The sequence below is a fragment of the Triticum urartu genome, chromosome 4A, assembly GCF_056163025.1.
Source record: "Triticum urartu cultivar PI428250 chromosome 4A, HENAU_Tu73, whole genome shotgun sequence".
NCBI classification, from domain to species: domain Eukaryota; kingdom Viridiplantae; phylum Streptophyta; class Magnoliopsida; order Poales; family Poaceae; genus Triticum; species Triticum urartu.
The window spans coordinates 593,884,785-593,909,207 of NC_141876.1; the positions used below are offsets into that span (position 1 = coordinate 593,884,785).

The following is a 24,423-nucleotide window of genomic DNA, read 5'->3' on the forward strand; positions in this document are numbered from 1 at the left end:
ATGCATATAATCTGAAAAATAAACCATTATTTGATGAATCATGGTTGATTCAATTTGCTCTACATTTACTGAAAATAAACTTGGCCATTATTTATTGAAAATAAAACTGGATGATTCACTTAAACTACTCATGAAACACTATGCTCTACATTTCAGTTTGATGTACTGCAATTTGATCTACTGAAATTCAGTTTGATTCAGTTTGCTATACTGTGCTCAGGTATTACCCTCTGTTCAACATCATGGATATACCAGTATACAATGGCGGAGCTTGACAAGAATGTCTAGGGGGCCAATGACGAAGAAAAATTTAACCAACGGCAGCAAACAAGAACTTGAAGCCTCCAGGCAAATTTATACTTATATTGCCCATATTGCTCGCAAAATACATGTATGATTAGCAATATATACTCCATAAGAGAACTAATTACACCAAAATATACGACTTGTCTACTTGTACCACTCATCCTTCAAACTTCAAAGACATTCTGTGAGCCAATTAAGAACTACAAAAGGAGTGGTACTACAGATCAGCTTTTCGATCACTTATGCTCTTGAATTCTGCTAAAATGTCCTCAAACGTGTATTTCTCTGTGATTTCACGCTCTATGTGAACAACCAAGTTATTGGCAAGATTCTCATCTTCCATCGTATTACGCAGCCTTGTTTTGATGATCTTCAAACTGGAAAATGCTCGTTCAGCACTAGCTGTAGAAACTGGAAGAGTAACAAGTAGACGGAGTAGCCTGTCAATTAGATGGTAGATTCTATCTCTTCCAGTCTAAACAAGGAGTTGGCAGAGGTCAATCAATGTTGATATATATTTCAACTCTACATCACTGGAAGCATCAGAAACAAAGAGTTTTAGTTGGTTTTCCAAGCCATACACGTCTTGTTGACTAAAATCTGCTGGGTAATACTTCTTCACCAACTCACATATACACTACTAGGGAAAAGCTTATACATAGGATCTTACCAGCAGCGAGTTTTAAAATAAGGCGCTGCTGCAATGTAGCAATAGCGCGCTCCATCAATACGCGCTGCTGAAATAGACATACCAGCAGCGCGCCTCCTCTAAGCCGCGCTACTACTATAATTCCCACGACCCCACCGCGAAGCTAGTTCTAGCAGCAGCGCGTTTACTGGGACCGCGCTACTGATAGGTAGTTCAGCAGTAGCGCCTTTGCCTTTGGAGCACTACTGCTAAAACTAGCTATCTCCACACCCACTTACGCTCCTCTCCGCGATCCACACTCACACACTCAGACTCCCCCTCAACCCCCCCGCGCGCCGGTCCTCCCCCGCCGGCCGCCATCGCCCCGGCCAGCCGCCGTTGCCTACTCCTCTTCCCTCTGTGGCGCCGTCAACTCCTCCTCCTCGCTGGACTCGGTACCGCCCTCCTCCTCCGTCCTCCCTCGACTCGCCACCGGCCGGCCCCTCCTCGCTCCATCTTCCGCCTCCGTCCTACTCTCTTCTCCCTCCTCGAGTCGCCCATCCTTCTCCCTCCTCCCTGCTACATTTTGATTTAGTAGGCTAGTTCATATGCAACATTTTGATTTAGTTGATTTAGTAGGCTAGTTGATTTAGAACATTTTGATTTAGTAGATTTAGTAGGCTAGTTGATTTAGTTGATTTAGAACATTTTGATTTAGTTGATTCAGTAGGCTAGTTGACTTAGTTGATTTCATATGAACCATTTTATTATTATTTTTCTGTACATGGATATGTAGATGTTTTTGTTTTTTTTGTAATAAGTTATTTTTTGGCAAAATGTAGGTGCCAATTTAGTTAAAATCACATGCTACTGTTTTTCTTTCCTGTGAAGTGGATCGTTAATCCTTTGCTCATATTGCATTAGGAAAATGGCGCCGCCGCCACCACCACTATGTCGACTGTGCAAGTCAAGGTGCGCCAGCAGCCTTGCAACTGGTAAGCTGTTCGGCATCTACTTCCAGCCGAGTTTTCGTCATGCAGCGGTAAGAAATTAGATGAAATGTAACAACTATTTTATTTTTAGTGTTGACATTCCTGCATTGTGTCATTTTGCTTTTTTTTTTACACAGATCGTCCCATGCAATGTGAGGTTGAAATTCAACAAGCTGACAGGAGACACTGTGACATTTGAGGCTCCTGGGGGGCGGTACACTATGGAGGTTGAGAAAGGAAGCAATATGTCGCAGATTGGAGGAGATGGATGGGCCCGTTTCGTCGCCCACATGCGTCTTACTGGTGGTGAGTTGATCAGGTTCTCCTTCAGAGCAGAAAGACCCAAGATGGCTGTCATTTATCTCAACCTGGTGGAAGATGATGAAGATGATGAAGATGATGAGAACCCACTTCATGAAGCCATCGTAGCTCAAAGAATGAGGCTGAGCGAGGAGGAGGTGCGCAACCTATGGGACATAATTCCGCCACGTGATGACTTTGTCGGGGTGCCATTCATGACCCGCCTGACAAGTACCATCACTAGTGCTGAACCGGGCAATAGCACCGGTTCGTAAGGCCCTTTAGTGCCAGTTCGGTAACCGGCACTAAATTGTGGGCACTAAAGCCCCCCCCTTTAGTACCGGTTCAGCATGAACCAGTGCTAAAGGGCAAGCACGTGGCACGAGCCAGCTTCGGGGGCAGGGAGCCCTTTAGTACCGGTTGGTGACACCAACCGGTATTAAAATGTTGGGGGGGTTGGGTTTATGATTTCTTTTTCATTTAATTTTGTGTTTTCCATTTAATTCTTTTTCGTTTGCTGGTATTTTACGATACTACATATTGTACACGTTATGCATATATATAAATAGAATTTCTAGTAGAATCGATCATAATATATATATATATATATATATATATCATCGAATGTCTCACAACCAGCATTAATTAATTCACACATATATACACACACATGTGTATATATATATATATACAATTAGCTAGCTATCTACAATTTCTCCAAATTGGTGCCTCCGGAGCCAGTGGCATTAGCCTAATTGGTGCCTTCGGAGCACGATAACAATTGGAAGTGGTTCATGGGGGCGGTAGCGGGTAATAGTATTCTCCTTTGGGATCTCTGACCTGGTCGAGCAAAAATCATGTTATTTCCTCTTGAATTGTTTCTATGCCTCTGTTAGGAGCTTCTCCCACACCTCTTTGAACTGTTAAGAAGGAGATCAATATGCATGTGTATTAGTTGTGTGACTAGATATCGATAATGGTGTAAAAATTGTGAATAGTGTTCTGACAAACGTACCCACTCCTGTCTTTGAGATCTGCTCCTTTCGGACGCCATCATGCGAATGTTCTCGCAAACGTAGTATGCACACAGATTATTCCCCTGCGCCTGCTTCAGGGCCTTTACGAGAATGGAATTTGATCAGATAATAATTAATCAAGCATGATAATTAAAGAGATGGCAGCTAGCTAGTACTACTTAATTACTTACCTGGGGTCGATACCATTTCAGATTTTGTTTCCATGGGCCTAGGGTGGCCCTGATGAACTTTGCCCAAGCCCTGCCCGCCGACAAAGGAAATGAATAAATGGGTTATTAAATAGTTGTTATCAGGAAATGACGAACTAATTAAATAGGCCGAGATATAGTTAATAATGATTGAAATTACCTGTTGACTATCCCCTTCACGATGGTGTAGTCACTTGCTTTCTTAAGTAGTGAGTCTAGTACTTCAACTGTTCCTTCATCAACTTTAATGATTAACAAGATCCAGTGAAATCTGCATGCACACACGTTTGCATGTCTTAATTAAGCTGTCATATGTAAGCAAAAACATGTATCTAGCTAGTAGGCAAAAACAGAATTTGTAGTACAAGACAGTGTGACTCACTCGAAGTTGTAAGGAAGTAGTATATCTTCATTGTATTTGAGGCGCTTGAAGAACTCTAGCATGCTTTCCTCTACACTTTTTTCGTAATATGGATCTAATTTCCATGTGTATTCAATAATGGTATTTGGGTCAACGAACCAATGCCATAGCGTCCAACTTTTTTCATTTCATAAATCTTCATCCTGCATAATACCACAGAAAAGAATATAGTGAGGATAATTATAGGTAATGATTGATCAAAATGATCACTACAGCTAGCTTGAGACTTAAATTATAGAAAGAAATCACTTACAGACAATAGCAACTGACGATAGATTTGTCGAGTGTGTCTTGATTGTATAGCTGAAATAGTTCTGAATACTCAACGGTCACAGCTTTCTCATGGTAGTAATGATCCTTCTTGACATTCACCATGAGGGACTCTCGATTGGAAATCTTGGTAATGTCCATGTACCATTGATGCAATTCATACATTCTCGTTGGGAGCTTCTTGACCTCGTCTGACTCGACCAAAGGTTGGCCCCGAACATATTTCCGTTTTATTTCCTCCTCTCTAGTCGGAGACATGGGCTCGATATCGAGGAGTTGTCCAACAGTGATCATGAGCGTTTCATCCTGCTCAATATGCTCCTCGGTTATTACCACATCGCCCAGCCCGGGAACGTTAACGCTTTGCCCACAATAATATTGGCCGCGCCTACTCTCATGTGTTGTTGGCACAACAAGCGGGGGGATTGATTGCGCCGCCTCTTGTCCCAGCTGGGGAACGGTTTTACCGCTCCTTTTGCCAGCTGATTTGCTCGAGCTCGAGCTCGCCTCTTTCTGTAGACATGCTCGATTTAACTTCTTGATGTGGCGCTCATAGTCTGTGTCCACAGGCTTGGGAGCTTGTGCTCTAGCCATATGAATGAAGTGGTCAATCTTTTCCACAGGCACTTTCTCCCTTGGCGGCGGTGGCGGTTTCAGTGCAAAATGGGCTTCCACCTCGGCCTTCGATATGGCTACGTTTTCCTCCTCGGACTTGTCATAAGGCCTCTGCGGAAGAGGCGCGAGGCTTGGACCATATTGAAATCGCTTGCCTCCGCCTGTACCTCTAGTACTACCTCGACTTGTACCGCTACGCACCATAGCTGAGGCGGCTCTCTTCCGTGATTGCTGAGGCGGCGAAGATGGCTGACATGGCTGAGTTGGAGGAGGAGGAGTGGCCTGAAGCTGTGACGGACTTGGAGGAGGAGTGGCCTGAAGCTGTGCCGGACTTGGAGGAGGAGTGGCCTGACGCTTTGCCGGACTTGGAGGAGGAGGAGTGGCCTGAAGCTGTGCCGGACTTGGAGGAGGAGTGGCTTGACGCGTTGATGGACTTGGAGGAGCGGGAGTCTGCTAACTCGGTGGTGGACTTCGACGAGGAGTCGGATGACGCGGTGTCGGTGGCCTTCGAAAGATGATGCAATCCTTTCTCCATAGGATGATACGATGGTTGGCCTCTCCCAGTGTGTGCTCATCGTCACCTCCAGGAATGTCAAGCTCTAGCCCCGAATATTGGTCCTCCACCTCATCAACCAAGACACGAGCATAGCCCGCTAGAATTGGGTTGCAATGGAAGGTTGCCTTGGGGGGATTTTTAAAAGCAAGGGCGTCCTCCACCTTCATGGATATGTTCTTCATTTTGAAGTGTAGCTCGCAGTTAGTGTTCTCCATGATGTCATCCACTGGGTAGCTATCTAGCAATGCGTCGCCCGGGGCGGAACCCATGCTGCTTCTCGGCATGGATGGGACGGTGCTATCCAATGGTGGATCATCCGCTAGCTGCTGAGACCCCCTTTGCTGGCTAAGTGAGTCGACCTGCTCCTGCTGCTGCTGGAATTTGACTGCCAAGTCCGCGTGCACTGATTCTAGGCCTTGAAGGCGTTCATAGTCTAGCTTCCTCTGCTCCTCCTCCATCTTCCTCTTCTTCTCCTCCTCAATCTTCTTTCTCGCATGGGTTCTGTAGTCGGCGTTCCAGTCCGAAAACCCCTCATACCACGGAATAGCGCCCATCCCTCGTGTTCTTCCCAGGTGTTCAGGATTTCCCAGGGCACGCGTAAGCTTGTCGTTCTCTCTGTTGGGCTGGAACACCCCCGATCGAGCCTCTTCTATTGCAACAAGTAGCTTATCTTCGGTTCCGTCCAGACATGCCTTCTTCGAAACTTGGCCTGTCTTCGGGTCCAACTCCCCCCCATGCGCATAGAACCAAGTCCTGCACCTGGGAGGCCAGCTCAATATTTCTGGAGTGACACCTGCATCCTCCATCTCTTTCTCAGACTTATCCCACTTAGGCATTCCCACAGCATAGCCACCTGGCCCCAGCTTATGAAACTTATCCTTTTTTGCGGCATTGGCCTTGTTTATTCTCGACCGTTTCTTAGATAATTCCGAATCCTTGAATTTCACGAAATCGTCCCAATGAGCACTTTGCTTCTCTAGTGTTCCCTCGAATACTGGAGTCTTCCTTCCTCCCTTGACGTACTTGGCCCATTCACGATTCTTGTGGTTCTTGAATGCAGCCGCCATCTTCCTAAGAGCAGCGTCCTTGACTTTCTCCACATCTGCATTTGTGAAATGATCTGGTAGGGTGAAATGTTCCATGAGCGTTTCCCAAAGCAGAAGTTTTTGTCTGTCGTCGACAAAAGTAACTCCTCGACGTGGCTTTGCTGGCTCTCTCCATTCTTGAAGGGAGATCGGGAGTTGGTCCTTCACAAGAACTCCGCACTTACGAATGAACTTGTCCGAAATCTTCTTAGGCGCTAATGGTTCGCTATTAGGTTTGATGGCCTCGATATTGTACTTTACGCCCTCCTTCAACTTTTTGTTCGGGCCTCGTTTCCTGTTGCCTGAAGATTTGCTCGATCCGGATGGCTGAAAGAAGAAAGATTGATTCGTTAATATATCTTCAAGTCATTTAAAACATGTGATGATCACCAGATGCCTGCTTATATAAATATATATACCTCGCCGGTCTTTGTTGTTTCAAGATCAACATTTTCTTTGTCACGTTCATAGTTCATGAATTCATCAATTCGATCGTCGGGATCAAATATCATATCACCCTCCCCGGTGTTGTTTAGATATTCGGAGCTGTCATAATCTTCTTCATTCTGATCATCATCTGGCCCGCGAGGATTGCGTATGATATTGAACAGGGCCTCTTCTCCCTCTCTGTCGGTATTGTCCGCCATAGGTTTTGTTTAACTAATCCAAAAGAAATATATTCAAATTACAATGCATGGATGCAATCAATTAATAAGGAAAAAATGAATCAATCATAGTACATAATAAGCATCATCGAATATAATCTCGAATACGTCGTCTCGAATAATAGACATAATCTCGAATACATCGTCTCGAGTAATATATATAATATCGAATATTATATATCGAATTCATCACTAGCTAGCTAACTAGCTAATAAGGATCAAATACTAGAGAGTAATCTAGGCGGCGAACAACCAAAGTGAAGGAACCATCACTGGATCATAGCTCGGGTGATCTCCCCAAAGAACCTGCCAGGTATTGGAGAACCTGACATCCATAGCAGCCATGTAGTGATGGACGTGCTCGTCCTCCTCCCTGACACGGCGACGTACCACCTCCGACGGGGCCGGCTCCCTCCGCACCGAAAGTGGCCCACGCGAACGCCACCAAAGGAGATGAGGGTCGACGATGGGACCCGGGGCTGGGTTCCTCACCAAGCGTCGCACCCATGAAGGTAGCACCTCCCAGTGCCAGCCCGGCGGAGCCCAGTCCTGGACATGGGTCCTCTGAAGCAGGACGTTGTCGCGAACGGGTCGACGGCGAGGATGCGGGCCGGGCATCATCGACAACAAATACTATATGCCGCAAAAGTAAAGTAACATTTTTTAAATGATGGATTATGATTTCATATATGCAAATTCTAAATTTTATAACTAAAAATATAAGAAACTAAAAAAACATCGATCATCGTCTAACAATTTGAAATTAATCTAATTCATCTAGCTAAAACTAACATTTCCAAAATTTCTAACATTTCTATAACATTTGTATAAAAAACAGAAAAAACCTTTGACATTATATATATTATAACTAACATTTCTATATACTATTTGACATTAATCTTAATCTAATTAATTAATTCATCTAAAACTTTGTATGAAAAAAGAAAAACAGAAAGAAACTAAAAACTAAAAATAGAAAAATTGTGTGTGTGCGCGTGTAGTGTGTGTGTGTGTGCATGTAGTGTGTGTGCGCGCGCGCGTGTGCGTGCGCTACGGCCGGCGTCGGCGCGCGGTGGCTTTGATCGCTTGGAGGGAGGAGAGGGGCCGGGGGAGGGGCTCACAGCGCGCACGGGCAAGGTCGAGGCGACGGCGACGGCGAGGCGAGGTCGATCCAAGGCGACGGCGGCGAGGCGAGGGGACGGCGACGGGCCGGTGCCGCGACCGGGACAGGCTGGCGACGGGGGCGCCGCGGAGTTGACGGGGACGATGCGACGAGGACGGGGGCGTCGCAGAGTCGACGGGGATGGCGCGACAGGGGCGGCGACGGCGCGGGACGGGGCGGCGACAGAGAGAAGTGGGAGATGAGAAACTGAAATTTTTCGAAGTGTTTTCTTATATAGGGGACACCTTTAGTACCGGTTGGAGCCACCAACCGGTACTAAAGGTCTGTTTTGGCCAGGCCAAGTGGCGGGAAGCGCACCCCTTTAGTACCGGTTGGTGGCACCAACCGGTACTAAAGACCCCCCTTTAGTACCGGTTGGAGCCACCAACCGGTACTAAAGGTGGTGCGCTGGCGCAGGTGCGGTGCGAGGGGCGCCCGCACTGGTTTATAAGCCCCAATGCGGTAGCTCTCTCGAGCTCCTCTCTTAAGCAGGCCTTCCGGGCCTACGTCTGCTGCTATGCCCTGATGGGCCTATTGGGCTAGCGGGCCTGCATCCTGGCCCAATTACAATTTGGGTTTCTAGTCATATGCAGGCCGCTGTGGCCCAGTAGGTGGGCTTTTTTCATTTAGTTTTTTCTTTTCTGTTTTACTTATTTTTAGTTGTTTTTTGCTGTATTTAGAGTTTCTTTGTGAATATTTTTGCTTTAGGTACAAAAATTAGAAACTTTCTGTTAGTGCCGGTAGTTTTCAAATTTGAATAGTTTAAATTTTAAATTATTTGAAATTTTTAGTGATTCTTTTTTATTATGTTTAACATTAGTGTGTTTTATCATTATATTCAATTTAGCTGAAAAAATCAGTAAAGGCATGAAAGAATTTGTTTGCACATAAAATTTCTTCGCGTTTCAAATGCCAAAACACATAACTACCCTAACTATTACATAGATTCCCTCCTGGGTGTGAAACACAGAAGAAAGTGATGATAGTGAAGCCAATCACATCCCAGATCTTTGGGTTTGAAACTTTTTCTTCGCGTGTGTCCCTTTGCGCCGTAACCATGGAAAATCTTCATCATTTAACGGGATGCTCGGGTCAATATTCACTGTGAATGGAGCAATTTTATCAAACTTTTCATAATCTCCTGACATGTCTGTCTTGTCATCCACTCTCACGATGTTTCTCTTCCCAGACAGAACTATGTGCCGCTTTGGCTCATCGTACGATGCATTCGCTTCCTTATCTTTTCTTTTTCTCAGCTTGGTAGACATGTCCTTCACATAGAAAACCTGTGCCACATCATTGGCTACGACGAATGGTTCGTCTGCATACGCAAGATTGTTGAGATCCACTGTTGTCATTCCGTACTGCGGGTCTTCCGTTACCCCGCCTCGTGTCATATTGACCCATTTGCACTGAAACAAAGGGACCTTCAAACCACGTCGATAGTCAAGTTCCCATATGTCCTGTATATAACCATAATGTGTTTCCTTTCCCGTCTTGGTTTCTGCATCAAAGCGGACTCCACTGTTTTGCTTGGTGCTCTTCTTATCTTGGGCGATCGTGTAAAATGTATTACCATTTATCTCGTACCCTTTGAAAGTCATTATATTCAAAGATGGTAACTGGGATAGCAAGTATAGGTCATCTTCATAGAGGCGTCATGCATGGTACGTGTCTGCAACCAGCTGGCGAAACTCCTGTTTTGTTCACGTGTAATCCAGTCATCAGACCGCTCCGGGTGTTTGGAGCGTAGCAAATTCTTGTGTTCATCCATATACGGAGCCACCAAGGCGGAATTCTGTAGAACTGTGTAGTGTGCTTCAGTGAGAGAATGTCCGTCCATACATATTATTTGTTCCCCTCCTAGCGTGCCTTTTCCATCCAGTCTGCCCTTATGCCACGATTTAGGAACACCAATCGGCTTAAGGTCAGGAATAAAGTCAATACAAAACTCAATGACCTCCTCATTTTCATGGCCCTTGGAGATGCTTCCTTCTGGCCTAGCATGGTTATGAACATATTTCTTTAAGACTCCCATGAACCTCTCAAAGGGGAACATATTGCGTAGAAATACAGGACCCAAAACGTTAATCTCTTCACATAGGTGAACTAGGACGTGCGTCATAATGTTGAAGAAGGATCATGGGAACACCAACTCAAAACTGACAAGACATTGCACCAAATCATTCTCTAACCTTGGTATGATTTCTGGATCGATTACCTTCTGAGAGATTGCATTAAGGAATGCACATAGCTTCACAATGGCTAATCGAACGTTTTCCGGTAGAAGCCCGCTCCATGCAACCGGAAGCAGTTGCGTCATAATCACGTGGCAGTCATGAGACTTTACGTTCTGGAACTTTTTCTTTGCTATGTTTATTATTCCCTTTATATTCGACGAGAAGCCAGACGGTACCTTAATACTGAGCAGGCATTCAAAGAAGATTTCCTTCTCTTCTTTGGTAAGAGCGTAGCTTGCATGACCCTGATGTATGCCGTCTTTTCCGTGCATACGTTGCTAGTCCTCCCGTGCCTCAGGTGTATCTTTTTTCTTCCCATACACGCCCAAGAAGCCAAGCAGGGTCACACAAAGATTCTTCGTCATGTGCATCACGTCGATTGCGCAGCGGACCTCTAGGTCTTTCCAATAGGGCAGGTCCCAAAATATAGATTTCTTCTTCCACATGGGTGCGCATCCGTCAGCGTCATTCGGAACAGGTTGTCCACCGGGACCCTTTCCAAAGACCACTGTTAAATCCTTGACCATATCATGTACATCAGCACCAGTACGGTGGCGAGGCTTCGTACGGTGATCCGCCTCACCTTTGAAATTCTTGCCTTTCTTTCTTACGGGATGCCTGCTCGGAAGAAATCGATGATGTCCCAGGTACACATTCTTCTTACAATTAGACAAATATATAATGTCAATATCGTCCAAACAATGCGTGCATGCGCGGTATCCCTTGTTTGTCTGTCCTGAAAGGTTATTGAGAGCAGGCTAATCATTGATGGTCACGAACAGCAACGCCTTTAGGTCAAATTCTTTCCCCTGTGCTCATCCCATGCACGTACACCTGTTCCATTCCATGGTTGTAAGAGTTCTTCAACTAATGGCCTTAGGTACACATCAATGTCGTTGCCGGGTTGCTTAGGGCCTTGGATGAGCACTGGCATCATAATGAACTTCCGCTTCATGCACAACCAAGGAGGATGGTTATACAAACATAGAGTCATAGGCCAGGTGCTATGGTTGCTGCTCTGCTCCCCAAAAGAATTAATGCCATCTGCGCTTAGACCAAACCATATGTTCCTTGCGTCATCTGCAAACTCGTTCCCGTACTTTCTTTCAATTTTTCTCCACTGCGACCCGTCAGCGGGTACTCTCAACTTGCCGTCTTTCTTACGGTCTTCTCTGTGCCATCGCATCGCCTTGGCATGCTCTTTGTTTTGGAACAAACGTTTCAACCGTGGTATTATAGGAGCATACCACATCACCTTGGCAGGAATCTTCTTCCTGGGGCGCTCGCCCTCGACATCACCAGGGCATCGCGGCTGATCTTATAGCGCAATGCACCACATACTGGGCAAGCATTCAAATCCTCGTACTCACCGCGGTAGAGGATGCAATCATTAGGGCATGCATGTATCTTCTGCACCTCTAACCCTAGAGGGCAGACAACCTTCTTTGCTTCGTACGTACTCTCGGGCAATTCGTTGTCCTTTGGAAGCATATTCTTTATCATTACCAGCAACTTTCCAAATCCCTTGTCAGATACACCATTCTCTGCCTTCCATTGTAGCAATTCCAGTGTGGTGCCCAGCTTTTTCTTGTCACCTATGCAATTCGGGTACAACAATTTTTTGTGATCATCTAACATGCGCTGCAACTTCTTCTTCTCCAAATCACTTGCGCAGTTTCTCTTTGCATCGGCAATGGCCCGACCTAGATCATTAACGGGCTCATCCGATGCCTCTTCTTCAGCTTCTTCCCGCATTGCCGGCTCAGCTTCTTCCCGCATTACCGGCTCAGCTTCTTCCCTCATTGTTGTATCATCATATTCAGGGCACCCATGGCCTGGATAGCTGTCATCGTCCTCTTCTTCTTCATTGTCTTCCATCATAACCCCTCTTTCTCCATGCTTGGTCCAAACATTATAGTGGGGCATGAAACCGGACTCAAACAGGTGGACGTGAATGGTTCTTGAGGTAGAGTAACTGTGACCATTCTTACAGCCAGCACATGGACAAGGCATAAAACCATCCGCCCGCTTGTTTGCCTCAGCCGCAAGCAGAAAAGTACGCACACCATTAATGAACTCGGGAGAGCATCGGTCATCGTACATCCATTGCCGGCTCATCTTCAATACACAACACCGAAAACACCAAATTAATACAATACATAAAGATCATACAACACTTAAATGCAACAAACAAATAACTCTCTAGCTAAAGAATTTAAATGCAACAACAAATGCGATCAAGATCGCAATTAAGGTAACAATTGATCCAACAGCATAATGATACCAAACCTCACTATGAATGGCATATTTTCTAATCTTTCTAATCTTCAAGCGCATTTTCTCCATCTTAATCTTGTGATCATCGACGACATCGGCAACATGCAACTCCAATTCCATCTTCTCCCCCTCAATTCTTTTCAATTTTTCCTTCAAATCCTCGTTTTCTCTTTCAACTAAATTTAACCTCTCGACAATAGGGTCGGTTGGAATTTCCGGTTCAACTACCTCCTACATACAAATATCTATGTCAACTTTATGGGCATAATTTGTCATAAACACGAAATGCAATGAATAGTTTTAAAAGAGAATATACCACATCCGAATCATAACCCGGACGAGGGCCGACGGGGACGGATATCAAAACCATGGCACTATGTATAAGAAACAACGTATGGGTAAGATAATTATATGAGTAACTATATATCCAAATCACACAAACATCAGTTTTTTATATAAAACTTCATGAACAAGAGGCTCACCACAAGGTGGTGCCGGCGACGGGACGTTGCGAGCGATCGACGGTGGTTACGACGGAGATTTAGAAGGTACTAAGTAAACCACACCTACATATGCAAACTAAGTGTTATTTTTGACCTCAAATTTTCATATAAATCAAATACTAGCACATATATATAATTCCTCCCAAATTACTAAACTCAAAAATCAATCACTATATAAAGCATTGCACGAGCTAATCTAACAATGAGAGATGAAAGGACAAAGTTGCTAACCTTTGTGATCATTTGAATGGATGGGGCCTTCAAGTATTGACAAATTTTGGGCAAAATGTGTGATGAGCTTGAGAGGAAGAGGGAAAAGAACAGAGAGGAGAGGGGAAAGGGGAAGAACAGAAGGGGCTATGTAGGACGACCTTTAGTATCGGTTCGTGATACGACCCGGTACTAAAGGTGCTGGAGGGGCCCCGGACTGGCAACATCCTGCCACCACTCACTTTAGTATCGGTTCATGGCACGAACCGGTGCTAAAGGTTCGCCACGAACCAGTACTAATGAGAGCGGCCGGCTAACCGTTGGAACCGGCACTAATGCACACATTAGTGCCGGCTCAAATTTAAACCGGCACTAATGTGCTTCACATTTGACCCTTTTTCTACTAGTGCATGGTGGATCGGCATGAAATGGTATGTTATACTGACTATAGTAAGTTGATGATATATATATATGCTTTATTGTTATACTTACAAATGCAAATTATCCGATGATATGCTTAGTGAATCCGATGATATGCTTAGTGTAGAGTCCAATGATATGCTATGTGGAATCTAGTCGATGATATGCTATGTGGAATCTAGTAGATAATCCATATATACTTATTAGTATAATTCATGATTAAATAGTACAAATGCGTAGTACTGTGTCTTTTGATAGTGTAGAAATATAGACTTAATATAAATATATTTGTAAGACTATGTGCGAAGCTATTTATTAATTGATATGTTTTTCTTATTCAGAAATTGCTAAAGAACCTATCTGTGAGTTGTGGTATTGAGCCTGATGAAGAAGGCTCAGCTGGACTACGCCTTACCGCAAGGGGCTCCGTCACCACCTGTACTTACCACATGGACACAGACGACGGTCGCACACACTTAAACTCGGTTGGGTGGAAGAGATTCCTCGTTGGCAAGAATCTTCGTGTTGGACAGGCCATCCTAATTACTATCAGGAACACCCGCCGCCCAGGCTTGAGGATGATGATCATCGTCGATATCATCTAGAACTACATATGTGTGTGTGTGGCTATATCATCTAGAACTACATATGATGATTGTCGTCGATATCATGTACAACTACATATGATGATCGTCGTCGATATCATCTAAAACTACATATGATGATCGTCATCGATATCACCTAGTACTGCTTGAGGATACATGTTGAGTATATATGAAATTGTTATCTAGTAATCCCTCCATTTCAAATTACTCGTCGTGGTTTTAGTTCAAATTTGAACTAAAACCACGACGAGTAATTTGGAACCGAGGGAATACTACCTAGTACCTATAATGCTTTATGGCTTTATGAAATTGATATCTAGTAGTACCTAGTATCTCGAAATTGTAGTTTATTGAAGCTGAAACAGGGTTGAAATGATGAAAGATATAGCAGTAGCGCGGGGCTAGGAAATCGCTACAGCTAACTAATAGTAGCGCGTTCTGTAAAAGCGTTGCTGCTATAGTCAATAGTAGTAGCGCGGGTACATACAACGCTACTACTAAGAGTTAGCTGTAGCACCTTATTGGTAGCGCGGCCACCCGCGCTGCTGATAGCCTAAAAACCCGCGCTACTACTAGGGTTTTCCCTAGTAGTGATATCACTACCTTTAAAAGATTGAAATTTATTTCTAGGAATTAATGTGGCACTGGTGGACAGAAGATCCATCATCTTCTCATTGAACTTGCGATCCAATTCATGTAGTTGGCTGTCAAGAGTTGCACGGAATATCTCGACTTGAAAATATTGCTCCTTAGTGAAATGATCAGGCTGATGCCGTGCACGGCCACCACGCATGATATAATTTTCCTTCATGTCTGGAATTTCAGTGCCATGATTCACACAAAATTCAACAACTATGCAAAAGAATTCCTCTCAGCCTTTGTCCGATCTCAACTGACAAAGACACTCTTTTGTTGCAAACACTAGACGAACATCATTTACAATGTCTTGTGACCTCTTTTGTAAAGCCTGACCAAGTCCTTTAGTTATCCCTAATATCTCCTTCATCATACATAAGATAAGGACAAACTCGAACGAGGACAAATAGCTGAAAGAAGTGTCAGCATCAGCACGTATTGATCTCACTACTGATCCATCTGAAGCCAAATCTTGGATAACAAAATTTACCGCATTAAAAAACTTCATAAGGCTATGAATAGAACCAAACTGAGAACCCCACCTAGTGTCCCGGGGTCTTTTAAGTGATCGAATCTGATTTGCCCCTTGACTAGTCTGAATGCTTCCATTTTCTATCATACGTGCTAGTTCTACCAACTGGGCATCATGGAACTCATCATGGCGTTTTGATGAGGAGTCGACAGTGTTAATAATGAAGATCAATTTCTGAAAAAACTGGGCAACATGAACCACCTCTTTGGATGCATCTACTAGTGCTAGCTGCAATCTGTGAGCATAACAATGAACATAGTATGCATATGGGCATACCTTGAGAAAAAGAGACTGCAACCCATTCAGCTCTCCTCTCATGTTGCTAGCCCCATCGTATCCTTGTCCACGGAGATTCTGAATATCAAAACCATTTAATGATAATGCAGAGCACAATTTATCTTTCAGTGTCATGGACTTGGTGTTGGCCACATGTATCAAATCAAAGAACCGCTCTTGTGAAAAGCCAGCTTTATCAACAAATCTGAAAACCAATGCCATTTGTTCTCTTTTAGCCACGTCACATGTCTCATCCACCAGAATAGAGAATTTGGAATCCCCAATTTCTTCATGGATATGTCTCCTAACTTTAGATGCATATATGGACAAGATTTCCTTTTGAATATCTGGAGATGTGTACTTTGAGTTGTATGGAGAATTCCCCAAAATGACTTTGGCAAGATCAGGATTGAACTCTGCGAGAAGGCCTAACAATTCGAGAAAAATTCCTTTATTCTTTGACTCGGCTTTCTCATTATGTCCTCTAAAAGCGCAAGACTGAAATGTGAGCCACCTAACAACCGCAACAGATGGTTTTAGCCTTAAACGGTTTCTTTCTACCTTTTCATCATCCTTTGCTGCTACAACATTTTCTAAATGACCTGCCTGGTTCAACAATGCTTGGCGTTCTATGACTGCATGGTTGTGTGGTGAGCATGGCGTAGAACCTTCATGGCCTAAGAGTGCACAATATTTTCCATCATTCACCCTTTTCCAGTTATCAAATCCATGTACTATGAATACATCAAGCCTCCTTTTGCTAAGATATTTCTGCTAGAAACAAAGCAGAGTAAACAGTATGCGCGATGACTGTCCTCTGAGTACTCTAGCCATGATGGGAAACTATCAAACCACTTATATTGGAAGCGACGCTGATGGCCTTTTTTACCAGAAGCTCTATAATGTTTGAGTTTTGGTTGCATGGGGCCTAACGACAAATATGCCCTCCGCACATTATCTCTCTGATTTGGTGGGTACTGCCAAATTTGTGGTCGCAGTGCAGGGTCTCGCTCGAAGAATTCCTTACCTCGGAATAGAATAGGAAGAGGAACTGAATTATTTATTTAAGGCTCTTCATCTTGATTTTCTTCTTGTTGTTCCCATTCAAGAAGCAGAGGTAAAGGTTGTGTAGCTGGAGGATCTTCAGGTGGTGTTGGGGATATTACTACTAGACGTAAATCGGCCAGGAGTAGCCGGATTAGCTTTATGAAGATTAGAAGCCCATGAAGATGTAAGAATGATGGCGCTTTATGAAGGCCCAGAGGCAAGTTAAGGCCTGTAGATGTAAACCGACCTAATTATGTAACTTGCATTGTAAGATAGGAAGTGTAGAGACCGAACCGGACACATCTATGATCCGGCTTCGGGACTCTGTAAACCGGCGGGCGTCAACCTATGTATATAAAGGGACGACCCGGCAGCAGTTTAGGAACAACAGACAATAACTCGAGAACCAGGCAAGCGGATTCGCTCCCTGGTCTTCGAAACCCTAGCAATACCAATCACAACTAGACGTAGGCTTTTACCTTCATCAAAGGGGACGAACTAGTATAAACTCCCTGTGTCCCCTTGTCTGGTTTAACCCCTTTAAGCTAACCCGTTGCGATGGCTCCACGACTAAGTCCTTTGTAAGTGCATCTAGTGCCACCCCTAGTTGGTTTTGGAGTATTGACGACAAATCTAGTTGAGGGACTAATGTGTTTGTGAGAATTGCAGGATAACACAGGTAGAAGTCCCTCATTGATTCGGTTTTCCTACCAGAGATGACCCATAAAAATGTATGAAGACATTGAAGTCAAAGGTGGTATGTGAAGACATTCACATTGAAGACTATGATAAGAGAAGACATCGCATGAAGACTATGGAGCGCGAAGACTTAGTTGTTTCGTCGTTCTTTTTCTTCTTTGTTGAGTCATAGGAACCACCGTACTGTTAAGTGGGGTCCAAGTGAACCAGTCAGAATGACTGAAGTGATGCTTAACCAAATCCTATGTCTTCGAGTGAAGACTATGAGAGCAAATCTTGTCCAGAGTTGGATAAGTCAGCTTTGCTTCTAGCCCAAGTAAAGTTGCCGTGTGTGTTTGAAATCTGGCTGTTGGAACACGTGTCAGTTCCTTAGTGACCAAGGGTCATTTTGGAAAAATCAGGTCGGGTTGCCTAGTGGCTATAAATAGCCCACCCCCTACAACCATAAATGGTTGGCTGCTCAGAGTTAGTGCACGGCTTTTGTCGTTTGAGAGCAACCCACCTCGAAGCCTTTGAGAGAAAATTCCTTGCGAGGATAAAGCCCTAAACACCCAGAGCCAAAGAGTGTTAGGCATCATTTAAGTCTTCCTGTCTATGTGATCTGAAGACTTATTACACTTGAGGACTTTGAATCCTCCAGCCGGTTAGGTGTCGCGTTCTGAGCATCCAAGAGTCATTCTGGATCGCCGGTGAACAAAGTCTGTGAAGGTTTGGAAGTCTACCTTGAAGACTTACCAGAGTGATTGGGCGAGGACTGGGTGTCCTTAGCTCAAGGGGAATAAGGTGAAGACGAGGTCTTCTGAGTTGAATTTCAGCCTCCCTAACCAGACGTACAGTTGTCACAGCAACTGGAACTGGTCCAACAAATCATTGTCTTCAACGAGTCACTGGTTTCATCTTTCCCTTCCCTTTACTTACTGTTGGTCCTTGTGAAGTCATTGTATGATTGCTTTATCTTTTGCCTTCACTGAGTGACTACTTATTCTGATTGGCTTCACAATATCTTCCTACCTAATCTTTACTGCCTAGCTGCTATTAGTCATTGTGCTTTCACTCCATTGAATACTTGACTATGGTTTGCCTAGTGTAGTCTACCTTCCGCCGCATGGTAATAGGTTTATTTCTATCGTTTGTCTTCGAAACTTCCATGTTTTGAAGACTTTCCTAAAAATCGCCTATTCACCCCCCCCCCTCTAGTCGATCACTAGCACTTTCATCCTTTCACGAGGACATCTGCCGTGACAAACCCACGACAGTTGGCGCCCACCGTGGGGCTATCGCACGATGGTTTCAAGTTCTTAAAGGGCAGCTTTGATGGACTCGAGGGATATGCTGTGGGCCGGATGACAAAGAGTCATCGCGGCAAGCTCTACATCGACAACGCAGGATGGGGCCCTCATGCCAATTCAATCGAATACGGGTACCGAGTCCCCTTTGGTGGGATTCACGTCTTCATCAGCAATTGGCGAACCGGGCCCTGAGCTGGACACCTGCACCGACATCATCGAGACGGCTCAGCGTGTAAGCCCTTCCCCTGTTCAGCCCGTGGCGAAGCATGTTTTCATAGGTGTCATCCATGGAGCAGAATACGAGGACGGACCGGCGTCCAATGGAGAAACCGTTGTCTGTTCCGATGAGGAGTCTTCTAGAGAGACCGAATTGCTCTATTAGTTGCAGGATGGCCGAATTAGTGGAGGTTCTGAGGGCAATAGTATTCCGGACTCTCCTGATCTGCCAAACCGGGCCGCCATCTTCATGGCCGGTAGATAGTCAGCGCCTCACTCATCAGCCACCGCAGCAATACTCTCCGGTTCAACAACGGCCACGCCAGTGGGGGCAGGAAGCTCTGCACCGCCTCCGGCTCAAGTCCTGTCTGACTTGTTCGACACTTTGGCAACATTGATGGCCGCAGAGGTGGATGCAGCAGCCCGGGATGAGCACAACACGGAGATTGCAAAGGTGAAAGATCAGATAGCTCAGGCTAAAGCGGACCTAGTGGCAGACAACGCTAGGATGGCTACAGAACGGGCCGAGTTGGAAGCTCAGGCCTACCGGATTAGGTTGGATCAGAACACTTCCGAAGAAGCCATGAGAAGAAGATACCGATTGCATCTCCCGTCGGGTTATGAGCCACGAAATCTCTTCAATACGCCAGGAGCAGGAACTAGTAACCAGCCAATATTAAACTGGACAGAGGCACCAGGAGCAGGAGCACCGGTTCAGCCGCGCACGATGGACCCGCCTCGTCAGAACAACATTGTGCCACAGTATGTTCCAACACCTCCCGGGCATTACTCCAACCCGTTGGACAACATTGTGGCCGCCGCTTCATGATTGGCAGCCCTCCCGACCGACGGCGAATCACCAGTTGCAATTGAGGCACGATGAGCCAGAGATCTCCTTCAAACAGCTCTAAACCAGCAGCAGGCATATTCACACAGCCGCAAGAGGATTCATTCCACCCCCCGTCCAAGCCGGAGCTACAGCAGACACGTTGAGGATGAACCGGCTGTATCAAGCAGCGCACGTCACCATAATCCGCCGCGAGGGCACAACTCGGCAGGGGGAGGTGCTGATGTGCAGAATGTGGTAGAACATGGTCGTGCGCGTCGAGAGGCCGAGTTAGGAGCTCTGCACGGAGCCCGTCAACCTACTCCGGTTCACCCTACCGCTTCAGTGGAGCCAGGTGTGGTATTCAGTTCCTTAGGGGTGCCGTGTCTTACCCCCACTTTGCGTAATGTGAGACTGCCCAAGGATTTCAAAGGACCCCGTAAGGTACCCAATTATACCACCAATCTGCAACCAGAGGCATGGGTCGAAAGCTATGAGATGGCAATGGAGATGTTAGATGTGGATGAAGCAGTATGTGCTAAATACTTCACCATGATGTTGGAGGGAATAGCTCGTACTTGGTTGAAGAGCTTACCAACTAACTCTGTCGGATCATGGGCCGAATTGAAGCACCGGTTTATCCAGAACTTTAAAGATACTTGTAAGCAGCCCATGTCAATTGTGGATCTGGCCGCTTGTGTCCAAGAGGATGGGGAGTCCACAACTCATTGGGTAAAGCAGGTCTCAGCTATTTTGCATTCGTGAGATCGTATCAATGCAGACACCGCAGTGCTAACGTTGGAGGGCAATTGCTGTTTTCTGCCGCTCAAATAGAAGTTAGGAAGGCTCAAACATCATTGCAATGATATGTCAACGCTTATGGCCGCTTTGGTTAAGTACGCCGATTCAGATAATACCAAAGACCCTGACTCAGAGGAGGACAAATCGGGGAAAGGGAAAAAGAGCGGCAACACCAAGGGTCAGCAACATAATCCGGCAGGCCATGGGAACAATGGTAAACGCAAGGCCGACAACAGTCTGGACTTTGTGGCTAACACCAATGCTCAGGAGAATGGTCAGCGTTGTAAGGGTAAGTAGCCCCAGAGGAGCGAAGGTTCAGACCCCAATTAGGAGCGCCTGTTAAATCAACCCTGTCCAAAGCATGGATCCAAGGAGAAGCCCATCGCATCTTTGGAAGGATTGTTATATCATGCGAGATTTCAAGAACTCCAATATGTCTCAGTATGATAATGGCCCGCCCGGCGGTTCAGGAGGTGGTTTTCACGGGCCGGGTTACGGAGGTGGTAGTTCCGGTTAAGGATTTCAGGGCAATCAAACCGGACACATCAATCAAGGGCACCAAGGCAACCAGGGAGGTTACAACCATCAGGGGAACCAGCAGCAGCAGCAGTCGGGTTATCAGAGCAATCCTAAGCAGCTAAATAGTGGGCAATATCATGTCTTCACCACTAGCTTGTGTAAGCGTGATCAGAAGCTTCACAAGAGGGCAGTAAACTCTATTGAACCGGCGGTGCCTCGGTATTTGCGCTGGTTTGAACAACCCATTTTGTGGAGTAGAGAGCATCACCCACCCCGGGTTGACAATCCGGGTCACTTGGCCCTAGTGGTGGCCCCTCAAGTTGGGGGATATAAGTTCACTAAGGTACTCATGGATGGGGGAAGTAGTATCAATATTTTGTATTATGATACCTTCCGTTGTATGGGGTTGACAGATAAGAGTCTTAAACTGTCAAACACTGTTTTCCACGGTGTGGTGCCTGGCAAGTCTGCATATCCAGTGGGCAAGATAGCCTTGGAGGTGGCTTTTGGAGATGACTATGATTCAAGGTCAGAAACATTGACTTTTGAGGTGTTTAAAATCAAAAGTCCGTATTACACTTTGTTTGGGCGACTGACTTATGCTAAGTTTATGGCGATGCCGTGTTATGTTTATCTACAGCTTAAAATGCCAGGTCATAAGGGGACCATCATAGTGCACGGGAGCAGGAAGATCGCTTTGGAATGTGAGGAAGGTGATGCGGCTTATGCTGAGTCAGTTTGTGCCACGGAGGAGCTGAAGTTTTATAAAGACCAAGTTGATCCGACAGATATGACTTCTTTGAAAAAGCCAACTATGGAGCACGATCCGGCGTTGAAGTTTAAATCGGCCACAGATACTAAGATGTTTGATTTTGTTCCTGGTGATTCATCCAAACAGTTCAGTATCAGCGCTAACCTGGATCCCAAATAGGAAAGCGCGCTCATCGAGTTCATCCGTGAGAACCGGGACATCTTTGCATGGAAACCTTCTGACATGCCAGGTGTACCGAGGGAACTCGCTGAGCACACACTTAACATTGATCCTAAGTTTAAGCCGGTCCGGCAGTTTCTCCGCCGCTTCAATGAAGAAAGGCGCAAGGCTGTTGGTGAAGAGGTAGCTCGATTGTTGGCCGCAGGGTTTATCGTGGAGGTCTTTCACCCAGTGTGGTTGGCTAATCCAGTGCTGGTTCTTAAGAAAAACGGCACTTGGCGTATGTGTGTGGATTACACAGACTTGAACAAAGCTTGCCCTACAGACCCCTTTTCCCTCCCTCGTATTGATCAGATCATTGATGCTACAGCGGGTTGTGACCATTTGTGTTTTCTGGCCGCTTATTCTGGTTATCATCAGATCAAAATGGCAGTTAAGGACCAGGAGAAGACAACTTTCATAACTCCCTTTGGAGCCTTCTGCTATGTCTCCATGCCCTTTGGGCTCAAAAGTGCCCAGGCGACTTATCAACGTTGTGTTCAGAATTGTCTTCATAAGCAGATTGGGCGCAATGTTCATGCGTATGTGGATGATATTGTGATAAAGTTCAGGAAGAAGGAAACATTGATAGATGATTTGAGATAAACCTTTGACAACCTCCGGGTTTACATGATGATGCTCAATCCAGAAAAGTATGTCTTTGGTGTTCCGGCAGGCAAACTCTTGGGTTTTCTGGTGTCAAATAGAGGCACTGAAGCTAATCCGGAAAAAATTCAGCAATTACATCTTTGGCTAAACCGGCGTGTATCAATGACGTTCAACGTTTGGCCGGCCGGATTCCGGCTTTGAGCCAGTTTATCAGTCGTCTTGGGGAGAAGGCTATCCCTTTATATCAGATGCTCAAGAAAACAGATGATTTTGTCTGGAGTGAGGCGGCTGATAAAGCATTTGAGGATCTGAAGAGTCAGTTAGCTGAACTGCCTGTGCTTGTAGCCCCGATCGATAAAGAGCCATTGTTGCTATATGTGGCTGCTAATGCCCGAGCTGTTAGCGTGGCTATTGTGGTAGAACGCAAGGAAGCTGGTAATGAATATCCGGTTCAACGGACGGTTTATTATATCAGTGAAGTGCTCATTGAGTCAAAGTAGAGGTATCCACATTGGCAGAAGCTGGTGTATGGAGTGTTTATGGCAAGCCGGAAGCTTAAACATTATTTTCAGGGTCATCCTATCACAGTGATCAATTCAGCCCCTCTGGGAGATATCATTCAAAACAGAGAAGCAACTGGCCGGATTGCCAAATGGGCTATTGAGCTTGGACCTCATGGGCTCAAATACATATCTCGCACAGCAATTAAATCCCAAGCACTCGTGGACTTTATCAATGATTGGACAGAATTGCAGGCACTAGAGGAAAAGCCAGATAACACGTATTGGACTATTCACTTTGATGGATCCAGGCAGTTGGAGGGCTCGGGGGCTGGAGTCATACTAACTTCCCCACGAGGTGACAAGTTTTGTTATGTCCACCATTTAATGTTCCCTTGTACTAACAATGCAGCTGAATATGAGGCCTTGCTCCACGGTCTTCGGATGGCTAAGGAGATGAACTTAAGCTGGGTTAAGTGTTTTGGGGATTCAGATCTGGTAGCCCAACAGGTGTCTGGCGCATGGGATTCTAAAGACCCACTCATGGCTGCATATCGACGAGAGGTGGACACAGTGGCTGGTCACTTCAAGGGTTATCAGGTGGACCATATAGACCGGCGAAAGAATGAAGCGGCGGACGCTTTAAGCCGCCTTGGTTCTAAGCGTAAACCGGTCCCACCAAATGTCTTTCTTGACGTGCTGCACAACCCGTCGGTCAAGGTACCAACAGACGAGGAGTTGGCTATTCCTGACCCGGAGGCTCAATTGGTGGCACCTTTGCATGTCATCCTGGATTGGACAATCCCATACCTGGCTTACATGAACCGGGGCGAGTTACCAGAGGATGAAACCTTGTCCCGGCAGATAATCCGGCGTTCCAAATCGATGACTATAGTCAACAGAGAATTACATCATTACAGTGTCTCAGGGGCAATTCAACGTTGTGTTTCTCCTCAAGAGGATTGTGAGATTTTGCGAGAAATCCATGAAGGGGATTGTGGTCACCACGCCGGTTCAAAGTCC

The 24,423-nt window shown here is 45.5% G+C and overlaps 1 pseudogene; it reads right to left on the reverse strand.

Moving 5' to 3' along the window:
- Positions 1-523: 523 nt before the first annotated feature.
- The window catches only part of LOC147976968 (uncharacterized), a 55,265-nt pseudogene continuing 31,365 nt past the window's right edge, over positions 524-24,423 (reverse strand).